A 17,952-nucleotide genomic window follows, 5' to 3' on the forward strand; every position below is an offset into this window, starting at 1 on the left:
CTGTAGGTAGTGATGTCTTGAATAGTATCCATTTTTCTACTCTCATGCTTTTGCATTATTTTAAATTTGAATTAGTTGGTAATCAGAAAAACTGTATTTCTTTTTTATCATTAAAGAAACCAGCTAACTTTGAAAATCAAGCGAAATGAAGGATTAAACCATCTTAATATGCCCTAATATGTTAAGCAGTTAATCCTTGAAAAAATCTTTTTTCATGTTGTTCCATAAGCGGTAGGGCATTTTTCTCAGCAGGTAAGAACTTTAAAGCAATGTGATTTCAAAACATGAAGAACAAGTACCATTTATTTTTAACGTACTCGATAGATACTTATTGGATAGAAGTGGAACTTAGGAGAGGGTTGAGTTTTGCAGGTATGTACTCTACACAGCAGTTAAAGTCTGATCTCTGTTACTAGAAAATCTCATGGAGGCTCTTCTGTTTGGGGGAAGTTAATGGTTCTTTGAGGCCAGTCTCCACGACAGACTCCTCTTCAGGAAACTCTCTGTGTGTGACCTCCAAGCAAACATATCTTCTGGTTTTCTAGGCCAGACTCGATTTGAAACCTATCATCAAACCATCCCACAAACCATAGGAATGTCCCAGCAGTTTCTGCATTTCTGACTTCTGAACTGTGTCTGACGCAGACGGCTCTGAGAACCTGGAAACACCACTAAGACCTCTGTGGGGTCCTCTGATTGAAGTTCTGGTTGGAGAACATGGCGCCTGGAGCTACATATTGAATGTCAATGCCCGCCTTGGTCTCCCGGCTCCCTCACCTGCCTCCCTAGACTCGGAACAGGGTTAGACAGAGCCCTGGCCCTTGACATGGGTGCTTCATGCAGAGTGATATAAAAGTGACACCCTCTTTTGGTAGAGGGAGGAGGCCTAATGACCTCCATAGCTGAGCCAGTGGCCTTTGAGAGGGTGGAGGACTCAGTGGGGTTGGATCAAAAAGTCAGAAGTTAAAAGCACCTTCTTTTTATTTCTGTGAACAGAATTCTAAAGGGAGGGATTTCCATGGTGATCCAGTGCCTAAGATTCTATGATCCCACTAAGAGGGCCTGGGTTCCATCCCTGGCCAGGGAGCTAGATCCCACATGCTGTAAAGAAGATGGATGATCCCTTGTGCTGCAACACCTAGCCAGCCAAATAACTAAATTAATAATAAACAAATAAATAATAAATCTTTAAAAAATGGAATTTGAAAGGGATGGAGATTCTCTTAGTTGTGCCTCCCATGTCTTTGACCCTGCGTGGGGCCGAAGGGGGTTTCTTCCTGGTCCAGGTGCTGGGGATGCTGTCGTCACTAGGGAGGTGCTCCTGAAGGTGCTCAGTCAACCCAAGCTGTGTGGTCCGTGTGAGCTAGAGGGAGGCAAGGTGGCTCTGGTCACCCCATCACTGACTTCCCTCCACCTGTATGTTTTCTTTCTCTCCTGCGTGTGTTCTCATGCTCATCTCCATAGACAAAACGTTCTTTCTCAGCTGTATGGCTGCTTCCCTTGATGAATTCCTTCCATGGTCATTCTGTAATGGTGTTTCTTCTTTCACTTAAAACAGCAGGCTTCTGCTTTTGGGGTTGAGTTAATGGGGAATGGAAGGGAGCAGGCACAGTCTCCGTGGACTCTCCGAGAATCCCCCAAACCCCCTGACAAATGGCTTCCGTTTTCAGCTGATTTCTTCTGATGTTGTTCATGCCTCACCTAGGTGGAATATTTTATATGCCAGACAGAAGTTCATGAAACAGCCCACACTGGGTTGGATTGTAAGTAATACCTTGTAGTGCGGAATTGGCCAGCTTCTGGTTATCAGTCCTGCCTGCTTGGTCCTTTGCTGTCCTCAGAAGAACAAAGCGTTACATCTGCTTTCCCTGCCTTGCAAGGAGGCTTTCCCCTTCTCACTGCGAGCTTTATTATCCGTTGGTCTTCCTCTAACGCCTCACACACAATAGATTGCATCTATTTAAGTATCCAGATCCCTTTGGAAACAAAGCGTTTTTCTGACACACACACACAAAAGGATCTTTCAGGCAGCAGACCTGCAGGTAGTAATTTTAATAGCCACTAATGTGAATTAATAATTCTAATAACCTCATTTCAGATGTGTTATCAGGACACTGGAGAGGGTTGCCATGGCTCCTGTATTTTATTGCTCACAGCTGTGCAAACTCATTTTGGCCAGCAAAATTCTCCTGTCTAACCTCTCCTTTCATTGGTTTTGGTTTGTGCAATCTCAGGAGTGTGGATTAAAAAAAAAAAAAAAAACTTAAGGGAAAGTTGTGTTCTGAAGACTCTAAGTAAATAAGTAAACCCTTTAGATATGTGATAATAAGGCGTCCTGGTGCTTTCAAAAAGAAGTATGCGGTTTACATTCATGAAATTAAACTGTTGTTCTGGCACGATTTATCAATATCAATTATAATTTGTCAATAATTCCAAAGCACCTTCTTTAAGTGCTCTGGGGAATAAACAATATTCCTTAACAAACTACTTTGGGTATTATTGCCTCCTACAAGATTCCAAAAAGTGCATTAAGTAATTCATCATCTCAGGCCTGTAACCAAGAACAGACCCCTGAATGTTTAGCTAAGTGCGTGTAGAATGTTCCAGGGCACTGCATGAGCACAGGGTAACCCCATGGAAGTCCCACCTGTTTTGTCTTATGGGCGCTTACAGCTGGGCAGGTAAGATTCCTATCTTAATAACCATAGTAGGATACTAAACAGAACTCCATTTATTAATCACCTGCTAATGTCCTGGCCTATGACAACATTTTGAATACACTTTCTTTCTGAATTCTCACAGCATTCCTATAAGGCTGTCATGTAGGTGGTTAAAACATGGCCCCAATTTCTTTGACACTCTGAGAGGCACGGTCTGTGTCTGCTCCCTGTGAATCTTGGCAGACTTGTAGCTGCATTGACTAGTAGAACAGCACAGATGACACTATGTGACTTCCAAGGTGTCTTAAAAGGTGACACACCTGCTGACTTGGTTTTTGGAACAATTGCCCTTTGAGCCTGGAGCCATCATGTTAGAGATTGGATACCCTGGGGCTGCCATGTTGTGAGGAAGCCCAGGGCATGTCTAGGTGCTCCTCGTAGCAATGCCAGCAAATTAGGTGCTAGGTACATGAGAGGTCAAAATTGTGGGTGATTCCTGTAGTAGATTCCATCTTCCCAGCTGAGGTCCCAGACTGTGAAACAGAGATAAGCCATCCTCTTCTTGTCTTGACTTGAAATCCTGATCTACAGACTCTGTGGGCATAATAAAATCGTTGTCTTTTCCCTAACTTTTAGGGTGGTTTGTTTTGCTGCCATTGGTAACCAGAACACTAGGGACACGTAGAAGTTAAACATCTTATTAATAAGTAAGTAAGCAGGTCTGGGATTCAAAACCAAGTCTGTTTGGTGCCACATCTCAAGATCTTTTACCATCATTATAAAAGTGCCAAGGGGAGAAGTCTATAAAAGGTGTTATTAAAACATAAGAAGCAAGTATTTTTCTTTCTGCCCAGGGTCATTCATTACTGTGGACTTGCCAACCCCAAATTCAGAAAAAGTTATGCAAACGTGCGATCTTTAATTAAAGTCTGTTTTTTAAATCCACCTCTGGGTTCCTACCAAATTTTCATGTATCTGATTTGAAAAGAAGCCAACTCATTGACTTTCACTTTCATCTGAACCCATATGGCAGTCTGGAACTCATAGGAACCCCTCAAGTTCTGTCCTCCTCCCATCGCTCCACGGGAAGCCAAGCAGGGAAAAAGCTTCCCTCATTCCTTGCCATTTAAACGATGTCTTCTTGGTTCATTAAAAAAAAAAAAGATCTAAGCCTTGACAAACCTTGTTTAGGTCTCAGGGCTACAGGAGAGATGAAAATCTGAAGATGTAAGCCCACCCCACCATAGTGCTAGGGGTACAGTGTCTCTGTCAGAGGGTTGTGATCCAATAAACCCAAACTCATTCTCCCTCCCCACACAGGCCTGTACAAAAAGGTAGGGCCAACATTATATCCACCTAGATGTATGCAGGGCTGAGGGAAATGCTCTATGAAACTTACATAATTTAATAAAAACTTCAAGCCTCTTTGGAGCTGAATTCTAGGCAACATAAGATCATATTCTTGCTTATTCGTGTCTGACTCTTTGTGATCCCGTGGACTGTAGCCCGCCAGGCTCCTCTGTCCTTGGAAATTTTCAGGCAAAAATACTGGAGTGGGTTGCCATTTCCTCCTCCAGGGGATCTTCCCGACCCAGGGACTGAACCTGCATATCCTATGTTTCCTGCGTTGCAGGAGGATTCTTTACCCCTTGAGCCGTCAAGGAAGCCCCCTAGGCAACACCTACACATGCAACTTTGAAAACTCTTACAGGCAGGATTGACCTTTTATATCAACTACATATTCCTGGAACAGATGCACTACTTATGTGGAGCTTTCTTCATAATGAGAGGTCTTAATGCAAGGTCATAGGTGACAGAATTGCTTATGCAATTGGGGATTGCTTATGTCTTGGGGAATAAGAGACTTTTCTTACTGAGGAATTTTATTTATTAATTGTTAATTATAATTTCTCTTACCAGCTTCTCGGTGGATTCGGTGTTTACAAAGACAGGAGGGGAAAAGTTTATAAGGGAACCAACGTCCCACCAGGTAACAGTGCTGTTTGCAGTGGCATTCAGGAGATTCAGGTGGAGAAACAGAGCAGATAGGTTTTGTCCTCATCCTTGCTGAGCACCTCCTGGTGGGACGCCCCCCACCCCCACCCCATCCCCACCATGTGAATCACACAGGACTCTGGAGCTGCCACCCACTTGTGGGTCCTGTGGAAATGGTGAAGGAGGATTCTAGGACAGCTGAATGCTTTTCTGGAGCCCCAGGGTCTTCATTCTGCCTCACAGGCTATTATATCTCATCCAAAAGCCCTGTCTCTCTTTTTTTGGTTTCTTTGCCTTTTTTTTTTTTTTAACTGAAGTATAATGTACAGGGCTTCCCTGGTGACTCAGACAGTAAAGAATCTGCCTGCCAATGCAGGAGACCCGGGTTTGAGCCCTGGGTTGGGAAGATCCCCTGGAGGAGGAAATGACAACCCAGTCCGGTATTCTTGCCTGGAGAATCCCGTGGACAGAGGAGAATGGCAGGCTACAGTCCATGGGGTTGCAGAGTCAGACATGACTGAATGACTAAGCACACACACACACACTCATGACCAATGTACAATATTATACAAAGTAGTGCTTTGCAATCTTTAAATGTTATTCTCCACTTACAGTTAGTAAAAGATATTGGTTATATCCCCCATGTTGTACAATATATCCTTGTAGCTTATTTTATGGGCTTCCCTTGTGGCTCAGTGGTAAAGAATTCACCTATAATGCAGGAGACACGAGTCTGATCCCTGGGCTGGGAAGACCCCCTGGAGAAGGAAATGACACACCACTCCAGTATCTTGCCTGGGAAATCCCATGGACAGAGGAGTCTGACAGGCTACAGTCTGTGGGGTCACAAAGAATCAGATACAACTTAGTGACTAAACAACAGTAAACAAGCTTATTTTAAACCTAATAGGTGGTACCTCTTAATCCCCTACCCTTATCTTGAACCTCCTCTCCTCTCCGTGGTTTATTTTTTGTATCTGTGAGCTTGCTCCTTTTCTGATATATTCACTAGTTTTTTGTATTTTTAAAATTTCATGTACATTTGGTATCATGTAGTACTTATCTTTCTGTCTGACTTATTTCCCTTGAGCATAATGCCCTCCAAGTCCATCCATGTTATCACAAATGGCAGAATTTTGTTCTTCTTTAGGGCTGAGCAGTATTCCGTTGTGCGTGGTGTATTATGTTTTCTTTATCCATTCATCTGGTGATGGAAACGTCTTATCTCTTAAACTGCCCTGGGCAGCCTGATGGATCCTGTTGGCCTCTCTCGAATATGGTGGGTTCTATGACATCAGCAAGCAACATGGCATTGGAATGGAAACTGCTGGAGGGTTCCTGAGATCATGCGATATCCTTATGAGTGTGGCAAGCTGGCTTCCTTTAGGTGGCAAGGGACTGGGTACAAACACTTCTTAACTGACCATCAACTGTTGTTATGATGCAGAGTTTTCATATAGAAAGGAAAAATATGTCAATGTACTTAAAAAAATTGAGTGTGGCATTAAATATTGCCAGTTACATTTTTTTTTTTCTGTAGGTTTGTCTTCTGCATGGAGTTTGTGGTATAATTCTTTGCAGGTTATAAAAGTACATAATCACTTGTGACAAATATAGATACACATATTTCCCCACTAGCAATAAGTGGATTAGATGATATTTCAGATCTAGACAACCCTAATTAAATTACGCCTAACTTTCCTGGCCTCTGTGGATTGATCCTTCCTGACCCTCACAGCCCATCAGAATAAATGAAAAGAGAGCATTCTAATATTTTTTCACATTAAAACTTCTACAGGAGCCTTCAGATCTGAAGACTGAATATATATATCAAACTGCAACCAGCAAGTGTTTGCTTGTTTTTTTCTTTTTTTAACCTGTGGTAGTATAAGTTAACATTATGTCAGGAAGTAGATTACTGCAAAGAGAGGTCATTTAAATTACATTTTTACTGTTTCCACATTCATTTAAGAAAGAAAAAATATTATTTTAAAAACAAGAATCCTTTCTTAAGACAGGATTCTAAACGCGTGCTGATACCTTTATCTTGTTAACAGTACAGGATAAAAGTACCGTGGGAAATGATGACCAAAAGACATTTTCTTTAAACGGGCAAAGTAGTGGAAATTTTCCTTATGATGCCACACACTACAAATTGTCTTTCACATGAAAGGAACCTTTTTGCTCCTTATGAGGTGTCTGTAGTAAACACTGTAAGAAAGCATTTTTGCCATTTGTGAAAAGACATTGTTTATGTTACAGGCTTTTTTTTTAAAAAAAAAGAAAGGTTGGATACATTATGCTGTTTGTTTAAAAAATAGAATTGCATGGCAAGGTAACAGATGTGCCCTTTTAAAAATAAGTATCAAATTCGAAAATTATGAGTAACATAGACTATTGGAACTAACAAAAGTTTTTCTTCTTTTTCCTTCTTTCTCCGCCTCATATAAGATAATTTATGATTTTCTGAAATTAGCCAAATTCCCTTGAGCATTTACAATATAATCTTGTTTGTGAATACTTACATCCTAAGTCTCCAGGGTTACCCCTATTATATAATTCAAGGCGCTACCCCCCACCTTGGGAACAATACTACAAGGCTCTCATCTGAAAGGAATAGCCGTATATTTTTATTAACTAGGAGCAAGATTTACGTCTCACTCAGTTGTTTGGATTCTCCACAGTGGTTAGTATTAATACAAAGCCTTACCCGTAGGAGTGTGTTGTGTTAGTTGCTTCACTTGTGTTCAACTCTTTGCGGCCCCATGGACTGTAGCCCACCAGGCTCCTCTGTCCGTGGAGTTCTCCAGGCAAGAATATTGCAGTGAGTTGCCATTCCCTTCTCCAGGGAATCTTCCCAACCCAAGGATCGAACCTGGGTCTCCTGCATTGCAGGCAGATTCTTTACCGTCTGAGCTACCCGGAAAGCCCTACACATAGGAGGTACCAAATAAGTATTGGAATTAACTTGAACCATGGCATTAACCAATATGATGGTTGATTGGTGCTTCTTGATTATAGCAGTGTATAAACACAATGTAAAAAATTATATGATGACCTGGTGATTTTGCTATTTTGCTGAGTATTCATCTGTCTGATTAATCACAAGGCCTTTTAATGCAGATTTATGATTGACTTCATCATCTACCTGGTGGTGCCTGACATTCATGGGCATTTTGATGGAGGTTTGGCATCAGCATTAGGTACTGGGTTTTTTCCAACTCTAGTCTTCTCAGGGTGCACTTCCCCATCCCATGTTGGCTAGAAAAGATATTTTGGCTAAACATATGCACACACACCACTGAAAATTTCTCAAGCCTGTCCATTTTCAATTGTAACTCTTAATTCAAAGAATTCTACACAGGATAAAGGTTGATTATAGAAGGAAAGACAGATTTTGCTCTCTGAGTTTTCATTTTGGTATCCTTACATCACGCTAATCTTGAAGAAGTACCAAATCCTTCAAAATAAATTGCAGTAAAGAAATATTTCCCCTCTCTTTGGCACCTTCCCAAGGCTCACAGTTTCAGAATGCCTGCTATTCCTTACATTATCAAGGTGGCCTCTTGACTAGGACTGTATATTTCACATTGAGTCAAAGACACTGACTGCCAGAGAGGTTAAATAACAATGGTTATAATATGAGCAAAATCAACATCAGTAAACTTTCCAGTGTTTTTTTTTTCAGTAGTTTCTGCTCATCCATGAATAAAGATCATATTGTAACAGAATTAATCATTCTTTCTCATCCTAATGAAAAATCTTGACATACTAGTAATTTTCCAAATCCTCCCTCCCTCCTTCTCAAAATGTTGTTTTCAGTTACTCTGTACTCATGACTTGAAGAACGAAAAACTAAATAAAACCTAAATTACTTAACTTTTGTGTTATATGCCTTCCCCCAAATTACTTCCAGAGGTCATTTAAATACGCCTAACATCGCCTCTGAAAAAAATTAAATTCCATTAACTCCTTGAATTCCTGTTCTTACTCTTTCTGTCTTATACTCCTCACAGTTAATTCAATCTTCTTTCCCCACCCCCTCCCATCCAGGGAACCTCGGTTGCCTCCTACAACTGCCTGTCTTTCTCCTTCTGAAAAGCAATTGAAAACATCTTTGCTTGCTACTCTGAGGGAATTCATCCATTTAACATAAAATTCCTCAAGAATTCCCCAAATGGAGAACATAAACATCTCCTATGATGTCAAGGGAGTAGTTTCTGCAGATGACAAGATCAAGAAAGAGCAGCCAATTTTTGACCAGTACCCAAACTCAGGTGGGCGGTCACTGAGGGATCTGGATGCTATGTAAGCCTTTCACATGTTTTCTTGCTAAGATATTCCCACTGTTCACTCCTGTCTGTCCCCTTATTCACTTGAATAATCACTAGCAGCAGCAGAAACCTCATTATCCACACCATCCTCTCTGCGCCTGAACCATAGGCAAGAGTCCTTTCCTTATGAATTCATCACCTTCTTGATTACTGATGCAGACAACATCTTAGGCATAGAATTTCTGAGCAAAGACTAGGATCTTTTAAGTGAGTCCTGATCTCACCTTAGTGGCCAGTGTTACCTACCCTCCCTCACTTCTTATCAAGCTGCCAACCAAGACAAGGCTGACTTCCTCAAAATGGACCTCAGGGATGTTCATGCCATATGGCAGCACAAGACCATCACCCTATGCTCCCGGTATTTTCCCTTACAGCTTACGCAAATTGTAAATTATTATCCAGAAAATAATGGTTAAGAGAGACAAGGGCAGGAAAGAGATCTGCTGTAAAGCCTCCATTAGCAAATGAGATTGGCTCTCCTACTCATGTGAAAAGTTCAAGGAGGCAATCTTATTAAACAGCCATTTTGCATAAAGAAATAATATGCCATAATGGACCTTTTCAAATAACTTTGATGTTTTCCAGAACAGTTTATTAATACCGTGCTTTGGAGGAATAAAGGGTGAAGTCTCACTAGAGGATAAAATCAGCCGTGGTTGGGCAGTAGGTCACGGCTCAGCAGATTCCCCGCTGTCTGGAAAATGCTTCCATCCTCTCAGCACAATTTCCCACCAGCACGCTCCCATTTTATCTGGGCATTGTTTACATCAAGAAAACAGAGTCCTGATTTTCAATGTCTATAAATGACAGCCCAAGTGATAGTAATGAACTACCACATGACCGCTCTGGCTTTCCAATCCTTTCCCTCAATGCCCGTGGCCCTCTTAAGACAGGAAACATGGAGGAGGGTGGGTTGGAGGGGCAGGAGGGTGATGAGGCTGTGTCCCAGGTTTGCAAGGGACCAGTTAATAATTTACCGATTTGAAGTAGGTTTCACGAGCAAGACCCATCATTTGGCTTCTTGACTGGATGTGTACCTGCGTGTATCCACCTGTGTGCTGAACTCATCCAACCACTGCTTATCAAACTCCTTCACTGAATTTGCCCAATCCTGCCTGCTTCTAACTATACCACTCAGCCTTCGGTCCCGCTCTCCTGGGTAGGTTTCAGGAAATAAAAAGCCTCTTAAGTGCTTTCAGTTTCTCCATGTTTTGGATACATTCTCATAAGTGATTACTTCTCATTATATTAATTAATAGCACCATAATTTTACAAGTGCATTCAGCAGAGCACTAGTTCTTTAGGCTGTTAAACGGATCCCTTGCCAAACAAATTTGGGAAAGCCTGGAAAAAAATAAAGTTAAACCATTTTGTTTACCATGGAATTTTTGCATACTATGGAACTTTTAATAGATTTATATGTTTTATGAAACGTCTGGAGAGTCATTTTTTTTTTTTTTATGTGGGCCATTTTAAAAGTATTGAATTTGCTACAATATTGTTTCTGTTTTATGTTTTGGTTTTTTTGGCCCCGAGGCAAGTGGGATTTTAGCTTCCCAACCAGGGATTAAACCCACACCCCTGCACTGGACGGTGAAGTTTTAAACCATTGGACTGACAGGGAAGTCCCTATATTGTTTGTTGCATTTTTCAAACTTATTCCACTTGTGTCAAGGAATCCCTTCTCTCAAACACGCCTTGTGTACTATGATGCACAGCAGGAGTCACAGAGGGAGAAAGACTGACTGATTTTGTTTTTTTTTCAGCCTTGATTATCTTGTGTGGTCTAAGGTGGCTAGAGAAGCAATAAACAGACAGCATGGGAGTGGGATGGCAATAACTCTACATTCTAGAGACTCTCTCTTGCCGGTTTTGATGATGCAAGTGGCCATATTAGAGAGACCTGCGTAGCAAAACACTGAAAGCAACTTTCCACAACAGCCAGTGAGGAACATCAAGCCCACAGACCTTTAGAGACTGAATCCTGCCAATAGTCACATCTTTCCCCAGTCGATGCTTCAGATGATGCTGCAGACCCTGGACCCCCAACTGCAACCTGGGAGAGACAGGAAGATCAAACAAGTCCATCCTAAGTGAAATCAACCCTGAATATTCATTGGAAGGACTGATGCTGAAGCTGAAGCTCCAATACTTTGGCCACTTGATGTCCAGAGCTGACGCATTGGAAAAGACCCTGATGCTGGGAAAGATTGAGAGTAGGAGGAGAAGGGGATGACAGAGGATGAGATGGTTGGATGGCATCACCGACTCAATGGACATGAGTTTGAGTAAACTCTGGGATATAGTGAAGGACAGGGAAGCCTGGTGTGCTGCAGTTCATGGGGTTACAAAGAGTCGGACACGACTGAGTGACTGAACAAAAATGACAACAGTAAGAGACAAGAAGCAGAAGACAAGCTGGATTGTATCTCCATTCCTGACTCACAGAAACTGTGAGATAATAAAAATTTTAAGCCACTAAAAGTTGGGGGTAATTTATTATGTGGCAATAGGTAACGAATACAGATTTTGGTCTAGAGTCTAGAATAATATGAACCAAAGTCTCAGTGGGATTAGTTTTAAAACTCATAATTGAGAATATAAGTCCCATGCAGAGTTTTGAAGGAGAAAACCAGACAACTTTTCTTAGGATAAGAAAGCATATCCTTGTCATGAAGAAAAGAACATATAAGGACTCGCAGCATCCATCATTGCAGAGACTATTCCCTGAGAAATGTTTGTCTTTATTTTATGCACTGCAAAATGGAGAGTAGCAGAATGAATAATTTTTCTTGTCCTCAAGATACTTTGTCTCTAGAAGAGCAGTGAATAAATAATTGAGCATCTATTTTCAAAAGCTCAAGTAAAATAAAGGTACCAAATGCTATAGAAGCTATACTTCCATATGTACATATGGGAGAGATTAGTTCCAACAGAGTGGAAGAAGAGAACTAAGACGTTTACTTGGAGGAAATGCCAATTGAATTGGCCTTGAGAAATCGGAAATAAAATAGTAGTATTTTAACAGATGGAAGAGGTGAGCCAAAGCATTCCTGGAGGAAAGTATAAGAAAATGCTCAGATATAAGAAAGTATGGGGTGAATTCAGGGTGTCTTCAGGAAGCACATGTGGGACATTAAATAGAGTGCCTCTTGGAAAGAACTAAAACCAAATAAAATGTTCAAATGATTTTTTATGAACTGGGTGGACTTTTTTATTATGGACTGAATTTATTAATTTTTTTAAAATTAATTTTTATTAGAATATAGTTGCTTTGGGCTTCCCTGTTGGCTTAGCAGTAAAGAATCTGCCTACCAACTCAGGACACACAGGTTAGATCCCTGGGTTGGGGAGATCCTCCGGAGAAGGAAATGGCAACCCACTCCAGTATTCTTGCCTGGGAAATCCCATGGACAGAGGAGCCTGGCAGACTTCAGCCTATGGGGTCACAAAAGAGTCAAACACAACTCAGCGACTAAACAACAACATATTGATAGTTGCTTTACAATGTTGTGTTAGTTTCGACTGGACAGCAGAGTGAATCAGTCATATATACACGTGTACTCCCTCCCTTTTGGACTTCCTTCTCATTCAGGTCACCACAGTGCATTAAGTAGAATTCCCTGTGCTATTTCTATCAAACATTTAGAGGAAAGGCTGGGTGGATTTTTATTTCAACAAATTACATCATGGGCATGACAGTTTGGCTACCAGAATTAAAATGCAGTCTCAGTTTCTATCCATTTGCTTTCAGCTCTAAGTCAGACACAGAGAACAGACATCTTCCTTCAGATAAGCCTCACCACCCATTTCCAAATGGCCTCAAGAGTTCCATGAGTTGAAGCCCATGACTTGAGATAACAAACCCTCCAAGATTGAAACCCTCCAAGCCAAAGACCACAAAACCTGTAGTTGCCTCTAGATAAGATTCCATATTGCTTCTCAGAAACTTCCTCTAATAACGTTCAACAACTTGAATAGCCTGACTACTTTTCTTGATTTTGTGTTCCCTGATGGTTAATTACCCACTTGCAAACTGTGAAGATATTTAACTCCTCTCCGAAAAGTTCTGAGTTTCTCTGACCTTTCTTTATGGGTCCTTTTTCTAAGTCATTAATAATTGTCATGTTCTCCTCTGGATCTAGTCCAAATTCTCTATGTCTCTTTAGTAGTAAAGACCCCATCTTGGCAGAGCCCATTAATAAAGGGCCTTACGTATGACAGATGGGGTTAAAGAATGACTTGGCTTTCATATTTCATATTCCAAGCACATGACATCACGTGATGTTTACTTTCTACTGTCAGGACCATGTCACAGGCCCACATTTGTTCTGCCCATCATGACTTCTAGAGCTAAGAGAAGTTTTGCCTGTATGAACAGATTACTACTCTCTTCTTCAGGGTCATAGAACTGAGGAGTTATTACCCTTAGCACTGGCTATATTGTAACAAATATCCAATGTGATTACAATTTTAATGTTAGAACATGGAAAGTGAAGCAGCGTTCTGTTGGGTAAGTGGCACAAACTCACCTAAGAACTTTCACAGGCACCTTCGAGGGTCTCACTGACATCCTACTGTGCATGTTGAGTTATTTTAAATTCTATCATGATTTGCCATTGAACAAACTGAGGTGCAGAACATGGTAATTTATTTACATAAGTAAATCCTAGATGACAAATGCTTAAAAATCTAATTGAAATCAAACAAACCCTCATGGGACCTGCCTCTTCAAGCAAACACTCTGCCTCTAGATTATCCCCTGACTTGTCAAAGCGTTTACGCCCTAAATCACTAATAAGAACATGTAAGGAAATTGTAGTGTAGTAGGAGAAGGCAATGGCACCCCACTCTAGTACTCTTGCCTGGAAAATCCCATGGACGGAGGAGCCTGGTAGGCTGCAGTCCATGGGGTCGCTAAGAGTTGGACACGACTGAGCGACTTCACTTTCTCTCTTCACTTTCATGCACTGGAGAAGGAAATGGCAACCCATTCCAGTGTTCTTGCCTGGAGAATCCCAGGGACGGGGGAGCCTGGTGGGCTCCCGTCTATGGGGTTGCACAGAGTCGGACACGACTGAAGAAACTTAGCAGAAGCAGCAGCAGCACCTAAAATTCAGGGCCAGCTTCAATATTTGAATGATTAGGGTGTGGCAGAGAGGACTGGTGAGTTGTGTGGGGGCCTGTGCAGCTCTTTCACTGGGTCTCTTGCCACTGTCATTAAGACCAAGATGCTGCTCACCCGTGACCCTAAAAGAAGGTGCTGAGCAAAACTGGTACTTTTCCTCTGATCAGACAAAGCCAGCCCCTTTCTCTTGGGTGGTGAAATCCTGTCCTTTTAATACTTAATGGTGCCCATCACAGTTGGAATTGAGTGAACAGACCTATAAGCCTTGAAGCCTTTAGAAAAGACCTTCCTTTCTCCCCAACCTGGCTAGTGTCTGGCAGTAAAAGGCAGTACATCTGTCCATCCAGTTACCTGCCTACTTACTCCAAGGTCTCTATTCTTGGTTGAAAGGTTCTACCTCACCAGACGAACCTGTTTTTATCTTCACCTTAAAAAAAAAAATTGTTTTCAACTGAGCTAAAAAACCAAGATTGCACAACTGCTTAATAGTTGAGAAAGTCCTAGAGTACATGGGTCTTACCACCAGTGTTCTTTCTGTTAAGTCACACAATTAAAAGTGAAAATTAACTGGGGACTTTAGTGCTTGGTATAAAATTATGGATGTCATTGTGTGGTAGGAATCAGGAATTGCACAGAACCAGTCAGCAAATTATATTTTAAGTATTCCCCTTGGAATCAATTAAAGAACATCTTTAACAAATTAGTTCTTTTGTTTCATCATTAGAAAGGAATATGTAAACAGAATGTTTAGGCAATGAAATATTTTTCATTCACTTTAATATAGCAAATTAGCTAAGAATTTGTAATAAATTGTGAAGTTTGACACCTTATGAACTTATTAAAATGAAAGCTTTCCTCATGGCCTTTAAATTATTCATTTTCATGACTTAAAATGATAATTTAATAGTTTTATTGGCATGCAATAATTTTTAAATCACAAGAATATAGTGATGTTACTAGTTCTTTATATATACAACTAAAAATCACCTTTGTCATTTTAGTAGCAATAAAAAATAATGAACAGGTGCTCAAATCTGATTGGTTGCATAGTTTTCCAGCTCTTTTGCAAAACAAATAAAAATTCTTCAATAAATCACTAATATATATGTAAAAAATTTAATCTAAGAAAACCAACCATTTTATTACTTCCATTTGATTTTGTGAAAATTTCACTTGGTACTGTTTTTTCTTTTCTTTTTTTTTTTTCACTTTAGTCACACTTTTGACTTCCTGTGTGACAAAAGGAGGAAACAAAGAGTGCATTCTGGTTTTCTGTCTAAATCCCCCACTCTCCTTCTTCCCTGGAGAGAGTTTTCTGTACTGTGTCTCCACTTCGTACCTCATTTCAGCACTTGACCCTCTCTAATCAGGCTTCTATTCCCATCATCCTCTGAAATGGCTCTTTAAAAAGTCACCAGTGTCATTTCCTTTTCCTTTTCTTACTTGACTTCTTAGAATCTTTCAAAAACACTTGAACATTTCCTACTTGGTAAAACACTGTTCTTGGTTTCCTTTTTAGATTTTTTTTTTTTTTTGATGTGGACCATTTTTAAAGTCTTTATTGAATCTGTTACAATATTGTTTCTGCTTCATGTTTTGGTTTTTTGGCTGAGAGGCATGAGGGATCTCAGCTCCCCGAAACCTGCACCCTTTGCATTGGAAGGTGAAATCTTAACCACTGAATCACCAGGGAAGTCCCTGTTCTTGGTTTCCTTACCACTGTCCTCTGCCCCTTCTGTGATACAGCTAGTCCCCTCCCCTAGCTTCTCTTCCTCTGCTCAGTATCAAAGTCATAATCTCAGCCTCCTCCTCTTCTGTATCTTTGCTTCTTTCCCAGGTAATCTTATCAAGTCCCATTACTACAGCTATCATCTATATGACATTGAAGTCCAAATCTATTACTTCTGTCCTGATCTTCTCTGGATATTCAGCTTCTACACTTAAAAGACTCAGAGGCTCTCAATTTGATGTTCAAAACAGAATCCCTGATTTCTTACCACAAACACATTCCCAGTTTGCCCTTGCAAGCAAAATTTTCCAGTATCTGTAAGTCACCCAAGTTGAGAAACTAGGGTGTCATTCTTGACTTCATTTCCCTACTCCCTGTTTTGAATCCATCACAAGATCTATTAACTCTGCCACCAGAACATGTGCCAAACACATCTTCTGTTTGCCTCTCACTGCCACACTACTTCTTACTCATAAAAAGATGAATGAGACATGTTTTCTGTCCTCCAGGAACTCATATTAGCTTGCACCATATTTCTTGCAATCTAAACCAAAGCTTTGCTGCATGAAGGGCAACCATGTCTTTCCATTCCTCTTTAAATCAATTTTCTCTGTGGGCTTCCCGTAAATTTGAATTATGGTTTAATGTTCATTTATTGTTGGGATTATGATTAAAGTGAAATTAATCTCTGAAAAAGCCACGTCTATATTGATTCACTAAATCAAAAATTTTGAGGGTACATTTTACTTCTGTTCCTTCTCTAATAACCAACTTCTGGTTAATCAAACAAGTACTGCAATAAATCCATGTGAGTCACTAATAACACTGGATTGACTTTTTCTTTAGAATATTTTGAGTCAAAGCATGATTTTGGTATATATACCTTTACCAACATTTTAATGGTTATTTAACTTATATGCAGAGTACATCATACGGAAATGCTAGGCTGGATGAAGCACAGCTGGAATCAAGATTGCTAAGAAAAATATCAATAACCTCAGATATGCAGATGACACCACCCATATGGCAGAAAGTGAAGAAGAACTAAAGAGCCTCTTGATGAAAGTGAAAGAAGAGAGTGAAAAAGTTGGCTTAAAACTCAACATTCAGAAAACTAAGATCATGGCATCTGGTCCCATCACTTCATGGAAACAGTGACAGACTTTATTTTCTTGGGCTCCAAAATCTCTGCAGATAGTGACTATAGTGTACAGTGTATTGGTCGCACAGTTGTGTCCGACTCTTTGTGACCCCATGGACTGTGGCCCACCAGGCTCCTCTGTCCATGGGATTCTCCAGGCAAGAATACTGGAGTGGGTTGCCATTCCCTTCTCCAGAGGATCTTCCCGACCCAGGGACGGAGCCTGGGTCTCAGGCCTTGCAGGCAGATTCTTTACTGTCTGAGCTAAAGGGAAGATCCACAGATGGTGACTGCAGCCATGAAATTAAAAGATGCTTGCTCCTTGGAAGAAAAGCTATGACCAACCTAGACAGCATATTAAAAAGGAGAGATGTTATTTTGCCAACAAAGGTCTGTCTAGTCAAAGTTATGGCTTTTCCAGTAGTCATGTATGGATGTGAGAGTTGGGCTATAAAGAAAGTTGAGCACCAAAGAATTGATGCTTTTGAATTGTGATATTGGAGAAGACTCTTGAGAGTCTCTTGGACTGGAAGGAGATCCAACCAGTCCATCCTAAAGGAGATCAGTCCTGGGTGTTCTTTGGAAGGGCTGATAACTGAAGCTGAAAGTCTGATATTTTGGCTACCTGATGTGAAGAAGTGACTCATTAGAAAAGACCCTGATGCTGGGAAAGATTGAAGGTGAGAAGAGAAGGGGACAACAGAGAATGAGATGATTGGATGGCATCACTGACTCGATGGACATGAGTTTGAGTAGGCTCCAGAAGTTGGTGATGGACAGGGAAGCCTAGCGTGCTGCAGTCCATGGGGTCGAAACAAGTCGGACACGACTGAGACTGAACTGAACTGAACATTTTAATGTCTATAATACCACTTTAATTAATAAAATATACTGAAAAATACTTAAAAGAGAAGTCATAACAAATAAAAAATCAACCCTTCCTTAGTTTAAACTATGCTGTATCT

The sequence above is a fragment of the Bos indicus x Bos taurus genome, chromosome 13, assembly GCF_003369695.1.
Source record: "Bos indicus x Bos taurus breed Angus x Brahman F1 hybrid chromosome 13, Bos_hybrid_MaternalHap_v2.0, whole genome shotgun sequence".
Taxonomy (NCBI): Eukaryota; Metazoa; Chordata; class Mammalia; order Artiodactyla; family Bovidae; genus Bos; species Bos indicus x Bos taurus.